General features: G+C 40.5%; 1 long non-coding RNA gene across 2 annotated transcripts; it reads left to right on the top strand.

The window, feature by feature from the left end:
* Positions 1 to 222: 222 nt before the first annotated feature.
* On the top strand, positions 223 to 10,677 carry LOC108700897. 2 transcript variants are annotated; one of them, XR_001933061.2, is made up of 3 exons: positions 223 to 261; positions 1,268 to 1,375; positions 9,016 to 10,677. It is a non-coding gene; the product is annotated as an uncharacterized LOC108700897 (long non-coding RNA). The 2 variants fall into 2 exon arrangements; XR_005964174.1 differs by lacking the exon at positions 223 to 261 and adding an exon at positions 923 to 1,125.
* Positions 10,678 to 11,503: the final 826 nt, after the last annotated feature.

The following is an 11,503-nucleotide window of genomic DNA, read 5'->3' as shown; positions in this document are numbered from 1 at the left end:
AGCTTGAATTTGATTGCTGCAATTAAAAAACCTAAAATGCCTATTGGCTAAAGGAAATAGCAAAAACAAGTAACTATAATCAGGGCGCAGGGCTGAATATGTGCACTGTGAGGAGCAAGAGCAAACGACTGAGGAGGGAGAAGCTAGGACCCAGGATGGATGGCTGAGGAGGGAGGACCCAGGATGGATGGCTGAGGAGGGAGGAGTGAGGAGCAAAAGCTGAGGAGGGAGGAGCAAGATGTGATCAGCCATGGAGGATGGGTGAGTAAAAAAGTATGCCATGTCACATTCCTCTTGCTTTGGACAGTGTATGCAGGACAACGATTTCCTCTGACGATGTCCTAAAATGCGTTCCGTACAGCTCATCAAAGTAGTCAGGGAGATCAGCAGGAGAGCAGGGGGCTAGGCTTAGGGAACTGTCAGAAACCATTAAAATTCATGAAAAATCTGCATATTTTTTAAAAGATGTATATTGCAAAGTTGCTTGAAATTGTTTACTTTTCGAAAAATTCAAAAAGCTTAAGTTATGTTTTTGTGGAGTTCCCCTTTAAGATAAGAGAAGGTTGCAGGAAGAAGAAGAATGCAAGTTGAGAATATTTTGGAGGACATGCTACTATTGACACCAATGCTATCACTTCCCTATCGGGCAAAAGAATAAAGTATCAGATCACTGAGCTTCTTTACACGTGGAGCCAAAAAATAAATGCCATATCTAGATGATACCTCCAAGATAATTAAAATGTAGAGAATAATCCAGTAGCACACTGATTATGGTGTGATAAGTGATAATTTGTTTATTTAGCCCACATACATACAAGGTAAGGGCCTACAAGTATGTATGTGGGCTAAATAAACAAATTATCACTTATCACACCATAATCAGTGTGCTACTGGATTATTCTCTACATTGTATGGTGGACCAGTTGGGCAGGAAAGGGTTAACCAGATTAAGCACCTGACACCCTGTACAGGGTTTACTTGAAGGGTTGAGCACTCCGAACATTGCAATACTGATTGGTCTCCAAGCTAATTAAAGACAGCTATCACCTATTTTGTCCTTTATATGGGATCTGCCCTTATATAGGCACTCATTGGTTGTGTCAACTGGATCATGTCAGATTAAAGGTCAGTTTCTACTCCAATCCATATCTAATCAGGTGTCAGAGCTCATTACTAACACCATTTCTAATTATATCAGATTTCACAGTAGAAAGTGCTCCGTCCCATTCCTACAAAATGATTCACTCTTTCCTTTTGTTTGTTTCAGTGTTTCAAAATGAATGTTATTCTTCTCTATCAAAATGCCATCTTTAATAATGTCACACTGTGATTCGGTCCGGGAGAAGCACTTGATATTACAGCACAAGAGCTTGAGGTAAGGTGGGATCGGATAGGGTAAGGAAAGTTGCTTAAGAACTTACTTATTGGATTTACATGTAAAAGATGCCTGGAGTGCTCTCAGCCTTCTTCTCTGCCACAGCTGACAGTTTTACTAGCAGGCAGGGGCATTAAAGGGATACTGTCATGGGAAAAAATCTGAATCAGTTAATAGAGCTGCTCCAGCAGAATTCTGCACTGAAATTCATTTCTCAAAAGAGCAAACAGATTTTTTTATATTCAATTTTTAAATCTGACATGGGGCTAGACATATTGTCAATTTCCCAGCTGCCCCAAGTCATGTGACTTGTGCTCTGATAAACTTCAATCACTCTTTACTGCTGTACTGCAAGTTGGAGTGATATCACCCCCCTTTCTTTTTCCCCCAGCAGCCAAACAAAAGAACAATGGGAAGGTAACCAGATAACAGCTCCCTAACACAAGATAACAGCTGCCTGGTAGATATAAGAATAACACTCAATAGTAAAAACCCATGTCCCACTGAGACACATTCAGTTACATTGAGAAGGAAAAACAGCAGCCTGCCAAAAAGCATTTCTATCCTAAAGTGCAGGCACAAGTCACATGACCAGGGGCAGCTGGGAAATTGACAAAATGTCTAGCCCCATGTGAGATTTCAAAATTGAATATAAAAAAATCTGTTTGCTATTTTGACAAATGGATTTCAGTGCAGAATTCTGATGGAGCAGCACTATTAACTGATGGGTTTTGAAAAAAAAAAAATTCCCATGACAGTATCCCTTTAAGGAAGTTGGCTTCATTTATATACTCTTATGGCAATGGACTGCTGTGCTGCTTCCTATGGTCAGCAGCAGTGGTAAATCTAGAAATTACTGGGCCTCAAGTCCCAAAGAATGGTGGTGGTGGGGTATGCGGCTGGCGGCGGGTTGGAGAAATTCGTGACTGGTGTGGGGGGCCCCTGCGGTGGCAACGCTGCTGAGACCCAGACACCCCAGTCTGACACTGACCATTTTATGGATTTCAGGGGACCAGAGAAATATGATGTAAAATCTGGGAAAATGTAAAATCAGGGAAATACATCATTACTTATATATTAGTGGAACTACAAAATTCGTGTAAAATGAGGGGAAATTTAGAACCAGGGAATGTAAAACTGGGATTTTACTGTAAATAAGGGCTTGTCCTGAAAAAGACTGACAACCGCTGGTGCAAAGGAGGAAATACTTATCCAGTTATTCATGTTACATCCCTTTAATCTATCTGGTAGGAAAACATGTAAACATTATTAAAAAAATATCCAAATAAATTAGTTCTGATTCAGCTGCTGGTAATTACAGAAACTGTCCTCCCACGTAATTGCAATCAGATCGTCTCTACCTACCCCTGCTCAGCCTTCTTAGTGGAGGACACACAGTGCCAATTAGTTCCTTTTAGTACACGATAAGTTCTCTGATTAGCTCATTGGAAAGATTTGTACTTCATGAGCCACTTAGCAAAAGAACTTAATCATCTTCATTAAATCAGACAGGGAACTGTACACAGAAGGTTTGAGTGTTAAACAGCGGCAAACAAATATACACGACAGCTGGCCATACGCTCAGAACCAATCATTACCATTAACACTGCTATCTTGAAATGTAACAGGAAAGGTCAATAAATATTCTGATTGCCCCTTGGCCCTCCATGTGACATTCTTATCATGAAAGCTAAGGAGGAATCTATGTTGAGTGCAGCTTCCATGGGAAGGGAAAGTCTGGAAAGGCCAGGTCAGGGCACATGCTCAGATTCGGAGAGATTAGTCGCCTGGCAACAAATCTCCTCTTCTTTCGGGCGACTAATCTCCCTGAACTGCCTCCCACCGGCTAGAATGTAAATGGACGGCGGGATGGCACTCGGAGTGCTTAGTTTTCCAAAGTCGCCCAAAGTTGCCTGACGAAGAAACTTCATAAAACGAATCGTTTCGAATGCCATCCCGCTGCCGATTTACATTCTAGTCGACGGGAAGATTTGTTGCCGGGCGACTAATCTCCCCGAATCTGAGCGTGTACCCTGACTCTAAGAGAAGACCCAGAGGTGGAGTAGACTCAACATAATGGGGATGTGAGGCAAAATGGAACAATCTCCGATAATAAAGTGTATCTGATAGTTTAAAATGTAAACTTCAGAGTAATTATCTTTGAACATTAAAATGAAGCCCTACGAATTACCGTTCGTAGTTGAACTGCATCCTTCTAATAAAGTGATATTTAATGTTTCTTTACAGGAAGATGGGGCAGATTTACTAAAGGGCGAATTGTCGCCAGCGACACACTGCACACTTTGCACCATTTCGCCAGGCGCAAATTCATTACCACTGCGCTAATTCACTAAAATACGAAGTTGCATCCATGGTGCCAAACGCTGGCGACTTTTCGCTAGTGATACTTCTTCAGTGAGAGCATTTCATGGCGAAGATTCGCTAGAGTTCGTTTATTGAATAGGGCAGTACATTAAAGTTGTATTGACGTCTTTATTAGAGACAGAGGTGCAAATGCTTGAAGTGGCCACTTTTTATTACAAATGTCCAAGGAACCTTAAAGGGATACTGCCATGGGAAAACATGTTTTTTCCAAAACTCATCAGTTAATGCAGAATTCTGCACTGAAATCAGATTTTTTTATATTCAATCCTGAAATCTGACATGGGGCTAGACATATTGTCAGTTTCCCAGCTGCCCCAGTCATGTGACTTGTGCCTGTACTTTAGGATGGAACTACTTTCTGGCAGGCTGTGATTTCTCCTACTTAATGTAACTGAATCAGTCTCAGTGGGACTTGGCTTTTACTATTGAGTGCTGTTCTTAGATCTTCCAGGGAGCTGTTATCTTGTGTTAGGGAGCTGCTATCTCATTACCTTCCCATTGTTCTGTTGTTAGGCTGCTTGGGGGGGAAGGGAGGGGGTGATATCACTCCATCTTGCAGTACAGCAGTAAAGAGTGACTGAAGTTCATCAATGCACAAGTCACATGACTGGGGCAGCTGGGAAACTGACAATATGTCTAGCCCCATGTCAGATTTCAAAATTGAATATAACAAAATCTGTTTGCTCTTTTGAAAAATGGATTTCAGTGCAGAAATTTGCTGAAGCAACACTATTAACTGATGTATTTTGGAAAAAACATGTTTTCCCATGACAGTATCCCTTTAATAAAGACAAAAGAGATCATATAATGCCCTAGACATGCGCTCACTGTAAAATTAATGTTCCATGGCTCAAATGTCTGGGGAAAAATAAAGTGAAAGTTCATCCTATGATTAAGTGTTTATGACACGGAACACGTAAGGCTGTGGACACAATAAAACTTTCTTCACTTTAAACTATTGGCCTGGTGGAAGTTTGCCTTCTTTGAGTGCTTGCTCCCAATTGGTTTTCTGGTCTCTCCGCTCCCCGTACTGAGGGCTCAGGGTGGTGCATACTTTGACAAATACGCCTTTCAAAATCCCATAGAAATGAATAACTTCACTCTTTGATAAATATACCCCATTGTTTTCATTGGTCCAGAAAAGCTGGCAACCCTAAAAGGAATGGGCTAAGGAGCCATCTAGAAAATTAGAAGATCAGAAGGCTCATTCATATTGGACTTGCCAATTCACTTGGACGCAACAGTTGATGCAGCCTACTTAGCCCATGGAATTACCTGCAGGTCCAGGCATTCACTTAGCACTTTTCATGAGCAATTGCTTTCATAAATGAACCCTAGTTTAACAACAGATAGAGGGGGACTTCCGTGCCAAGACAAGAGTGATTTACTGTAGCTACTAAACATTGTTACTAATGATGAACTAAAGATTCTCCTTTCCAAAGGAAGATCATTTGCCGGCTAAAGCTGGTAGATCGCCTGCTGGCACAATGCTAAGAAACCTCCTAATTAATTTTATTACAGATAATTTCATAAGTACATATCTGGAACGAGACGCCGCACAATGTAACGTTTAGGTACCCCCCACGTTCCCTAAAGTTCTCCACTGGATTCCTTCAAACTAAAATCCGCCCCCGCCGTATCTAACGCCGACTTCAATTACGCCCTTCGGGAATTGTAACCAGCACGGGGGCATTGTTTTACACGGGAGCCCATCTGCAGATGCGTAACCTTCGCTTAAACAAAGGCACCTCGGGAATGAGAGAGAGGTAATTGGCTCGAGTTTTACAGAGACTTTTATTGTCGTCAGAAATATTGTTTCTTTCTTGTTCAATGGTACAAATCCATCTCCCTGTGCTGTATATCAAAGCTGGCAATTAAGCAGCTGTAGGCCATATAAAAAGCTTTTTTTTTCCTTCTCCAAAATTATATACAAGCTCACTAATAACACCTCTGACTGTCTCCAGTCCTTTGCCAACATGTGCTATTTTAACATCATTATTTACTGCAGTGCCACATCCTAATAAAGTAGTGCCGGAGTGCCAGGGGGTGACAAGGAGAACTCACAGTGATTAAAGAAGCATCAAGTCTTTTTTTCCCCTCTTGGCTACATTTATAATCACCTCTGAATATCATTTGCCTGAGAAAGAGAAATAAGTTCATACCAATCCCTTGCTAATGAGGCAAAGAATATAACCTTTTTTCATCTTTCATTTTTGTGCCCAAAAATACTATATGACCGTATTACTTTGTAAGTAGGGATGCACCGAATCTAGGATTCGGTTCGGGATTCAGCCAGGATTCTGCCTTTTTCAGCAGGATTTGGGGGGCAAGAAAAGTAATAGCGTAGCTCCAAATGTTATAAGGCCCCACCCACACTGTTGAGCACAGCCAAGAGATTAAAGCGGTGGTACATCTTAAAGTTTAAGTCAGTTGTGTTTATAAGGAACTAGTACAGGTGTGGGACCTGTTATCCGGAATGCTCGGGACCTGGGGCTGTAATTTGGATCTTCATGCTGTAACTACTAGAAAATCATATAAACATTAAATAAACCCAATAGGCTGGTTTTGCTTCCAATAAGGATTCATTATATCTTAGTTGGGATCAAGTACAAGCTACTGTTTTATTATTACAGAGAAAAAGGAAATCATTGTTAAGAAATTGGAATATTTATACTATCTATAGGAGACAGCCTTTCCATAATTCAGAGCATTCTGGATAACAGGTTTCTGGATCCCATACCTGTAATGGAAAAATATGGAATGATTCATATTGGGCACCGTGTGTAAACCATTTACAGGAACACCAAAAATAAAACATATTAACACCCTGGAGAATATTCAGGACTTCAACTTCATCTATCTTCATGGCTTTGGGTCTTTTCGCTGCTTCAGGACTTCTTCTTTTGCTATTTTCGTGGCTTTGGGTCTTTTTGCCGCTTCAGGACTTCAACTTTGTCTATTTTCCTGACTTCGGGTCTTTTGGTTTTTTTGCAAATTTGCATTCTGCAAAAATATTCACAAATGAGATGGGTGTTTGCGACTGTATGAGGTCATTGTGCGCGAAAATAGCATTGACAGTAAATTAAATTCACAATTTATGAAAACTGTTTTCAGAATCTCAAATGCAGAGTGTATGCATATATATTCGCAATTTGCGGTTATACCATATTTAAAAAGCTCCTATGGAATTTGCAATTCTGCTTGCACATTAAATACACCACTCTTATCCAGGTTTATAAAGATAACCATGCGCAGGGCAAATATTTTCACTGTGCGAATCATTCTGCTCTGTGCGAAGTTTATAAATTAGCCCCAGTGTGTGTGTTCCCTTAACTGTAAAACACAAAAAACTGTGCCTTATACAGTTCAGTGACAAAGAAATATAGATCCCCAGACTGGAACAGAAAGAGAGAAAAAAATCAATGAATTCAGAGGAAGAAAAATGTGACGGACACAATGTATCACACTGATTGCCCAGCCACTAAATAATCAGCCCTACTCGCACCCCTAGTGAGCACAGAAAACTGGGTTTATTTATAGAAGCGCAAGGAAGAATGAAGGACTTTATGCAACAGGCACGTTCATGTTCTCTTCGGATCACATTCAGACAGTTGCTGGGTCCTCCTGGGGAACCTGAGTTGTCAACTAGCTTAGGTGTCAATGTACTGTAATCTCATCAACAGCAGGAAACATAATGGAATCAATTCTTTAAAAGAACTGTCACACTTTTCGAGTCGAACAGCTTCCCAGGCAGAAGCATAAATTTAAACAGTTTTTAGACTGGGTGGTGGGACATGCTCAGCCACCTGAGGCCAAATCTGCTCTGATTTAAGTTGATCATGGATATTGAATTCTAAAGACCCTATCCCCAAACAGATACAATAAAAAAAACATGGGAGCAAGATGGCAAATGGGCTAATTGGGTTACTGAGCAAGAAATCAAGAGAAAGGACCAAAGAGGTTATATTAATAAAAAATAAAATAATAGTAAATAAAGGTTACAAAAAGGAGTACAGTTATGGGATTATTTTTCAAAGGTCGAGTTGTCTTTTCCCGAAAAAATCGAGGGTAGTTTTCAATTAAAACTCAAATTTTCTGGTAAAAAGAAAACTCAAAATTTTCAGAGTTTTATTTAAGAAAAACTAGCATTTTTCTAGATTTATAACACCCCGAAGCTGGAAATAGCTTGAATGGGAAAATACTCCAGCTAAAACCTGTCGAGGTCATGTAGGAAGTCAATGGCAGAGGTCCCTTGAACCATTTGAAGCCTTCAAGATGTTTGGGGTTTCTTTGGTGGCTTTCGCTCCAAAAATTTGATTAATTAGAGCGATTCACAGAAAACTCGCTTACTTTGAGTTTTCGGGGTTTCAACCCCCGAATTCACTGATTCGAGTTTTTTTTAAATTAGAACACATTCGAGTATAAAACTCGACCGTTGATAAATAACCCCCTTAATGTGAATTAAACAGAGATAATAATACTGTATGTGAGTGCTGGGCATTTCAATACACAGTTGCCCCAAAGAAACTATAATAGTTGGGTAATCCATAGTAATATATGGGCAATATGGTTCCGGATAAAGGGATAGTGGTTTGACTGCCAACAACATTTCTTGTCGCAAACGTTTCATGAATTCTGCAAATAGCCCATGTGATTATATGTAAGAGTATTATTTGTATCCACGGTGAGGAAAAACCAAGCTTAATGTTACTAATCAAGCAGAGAGCAATTTCAGATTCCTAATTAATTAATCATCTTCATGGTAGTCTGACAGCACGAAGGGGGAAAATGCCCTTTAATACATATTAGGGATGCATCGAATCAAGGATTCTGTTCGGGATTCGGTTTGGGATTTTGCCTTTTTCAGCAGGATTCGGATTCTGCCAAATCCTTTTGCCCGGTTGAACCGAATCCGAATTTGCACCCCTTCCCACCCTTAATTTGCATATGCAAATTAGGATTTGGATTCAGTTCGTTATTTGGCCGAATCTTTCGCAAAGGGTTCGCCCAAATCCAAAATAGTGGATTCGGTGCATCCCTAATACATCCCTAATCTTCAACGAAGTCTGCTCTCAATGCCAACATGTATTTATTTTTTATAGGAGAATGCCTGTTTCTCACCGTTTCAGTGGGTGAGCTGCTTATTAAGGGCCAAGAGCAGTTGTTCTAAGGGTAAGGAAAGGGTCTGTTGATTTAACATGTTCAAGATTTCAACCAATATGGCTATGATAAACCATAAATCTTTTTATCTGCAGCTGCAAGATCTAGAGCTGTCCAACTAGAGGACCAATGGCCTACAGAATGCTGAACCAATCTATTGATTTCATCGGACGACATCATCATTTTTTAAATAATCTGATCCCCTAACATGAAGTATTGTAAATAAGTGACCCCGTTATATGGAAACAGTTGGACAGCACTGTTCCCTAATTGGAGGGACTAGGTCAATGGAAGGATGGGCCGTGCCTAAAGGCCAAGAAGAATGAGACTTAGGGTAATTACGGTAAAAGGATTTAATCACGAAAGAGACTGATATGTAAAATGCTTTGCACTTACAGTACTAGAATCCTGGCTTCCATGCAGAATATAGGAAGGGGATCTATTATCCAGAATACTGAGGCCTGGAGGCTGAAAATGTTTTTCCATAATTTTGAGCACCATACCTGACTGCTACATAAAAACATTAAAAAAATACAATTGTTTGTTTACTAGATTTTGAGGATTCTCCATCATTTCGATGTTGTGATATTTTATATGACATTACCTCATATGGATGAAAATCATAAAAATGAATATAGATCCAATGAATACAGACCTAAAACTGAATGGATTTGGGACTGGTCATCTGCGTGGGCACCAAGACTGTTAGAGAAATGCCAAAAAAAACAGGACTGGTGCTTCCAAGAGAGCATCTGTACGGGTTAGAGATGAACTGAAGAACCTTTTCTGTTTATTGTGCTTTAAATGTATTGCCTTTGCAGGAAAAGTTGCATTTCAGCGAGTCAAACCTAAGGGAATTTTACAACTCCCTGACCTGATAGAAAAATTCAAAGTGCATCATTTGCATGTGGCTAAAGTGCTTTTCTGGATACCTCCTCCCAGCAAGCATGCATAAGTGGCTCCATTAGTGTTTGTGACAAGCTATTTATAATTCTCACTCTTCACCGACTCTTCCATTGCCAAACTCTTTGCCAGAGAGGTGACTATTTCCTGTAGATTAGTGTAAAACAACATCAATGAGAAGACAAACTGTGCTTGAATATAGGACGACAGATGCAGTTGCACAATGGACTAGAGCAGTGTTAATATGGGTTACGTTTATTTTTTTATCGCTTACCACAGCAAAATGCAACTGAAATCCCCGATTTCTACTTTTTACACGTGGTTCCAAGTTGGGTAGTGACACTGCGCATAACTATGGTCACCAAACAATCTAGTTGGCCATTTGGTTCATCCAAAAATAATGTAAAATTATCATATTTAGTTACATTTCACTGGAACTGAGCAGAAAGGAAAAAATTAAAGACAAAGTTCAGACCCACATCTAAGCCAGTGAAGCCATTAACAAAACTTGAACAAAAAAGCACCAGATCAAATCACCGAGGGTAAGTAAGGGGATAAGTGTTCCAATACATATCACTGACGCAAAAATAATGGTACCAACCATCAGTACATGACCTCACCCTGAAGACTTCACCTAAAACATGGAAACAGCTCCCCTAGATATCTCGATAAGCCAAATGGCTAAACCATATAGAACTCTCACTACACGGATAGTATATGGCTCTGACTAGATCCCCTACCTACAATATACCCTGAGAGCTCCATGTTGGAGAAACTTCAGCCATCAAGACCCTCTTCTTTATATCTGGCAAATAAACAATGGCAATAAGGTCATACTGAAGTTTTAAACTTTATAAAGCCATGAAAGTGTTTCCCTTTCTTTACATTACCAGCCCCCCTACTTCCCTGACCCATATCCCCATTCAGATCTTAATACCTTTAACCCAAGGTCCTTATTTCCCTTTCCTGGTATGTTATAGAATTATAGTACTGTGTCATATTTCTATTGGTCTAAAGGTGGCCATACATGGATAGATCCGCTCGTTTGGCGATGTCGCCCAAACGAGCGGATCTCCCTCCGATATGCCCACCTTGAGGTGGGCAATATCGGGCAGATCCGATCGTGGGCCCTAGGGCCCAACGATCGGATCCTAGCATTCGCAAACGGGCGGTCGGATCGCGGGACCGCATCAACGAACAGATGCGCCCGCGATCCGACGGGATTTTTAATCCCATCCGATCGAGATCTGGCCGACTTTCGGCCAGATCTCGATCGGGGAAGCCCGTCGGGGGCCCCCATACACGGGCCAATAAGCTGCCAACTTGGTCTGTCGGCAGCTTTTATCGGCCCGTGTATGGCCACCTTAAGGGGCAGATTTATCAAGGGTCGAATTTCGAAGTGGAAATTACTTTGAAATTCGACTATCGAATAGAGTACTATGAAATTCGATGTTGAATTTGTAGGATTTTTTGCATTGTGCGATCGTACGACGTACTCCCATCGTACGATTTTATCTTACGATTTTCCTTCAAATACAAAAAACGTAGAAAATAAAAGAAATATGCTCTGGAAGGTCCCTATAGGCTAACATAGCACTTCGGCAGGTTTAAGTTGGCAAAGTATTGAAGTCAAAGTTTTTTTTAAAGAGACAGTACTTCGATTATCGAATAGTCGAACGA

Source organism: Xenopus laevis, chromosome 9_10L (genome assembly GCF_017654675.1).
Source record: "Xenopus laevis strain J_2021 chromosome 9_10L, Xenopus_laevis_v10.1, whole genome shotgun sequence".
Classification (NCBI taxonomy): domain Eukaryota; kingdom Metazoa; phylum Chordata; class Amphibia; order Anura; family Pipidae; genus Xenopus; species Xenopus laevis.
Note: the sequence above shows the minus strand (reverse complement) of the source record. Positions and strands in the feature narration are given on the sequence as shown.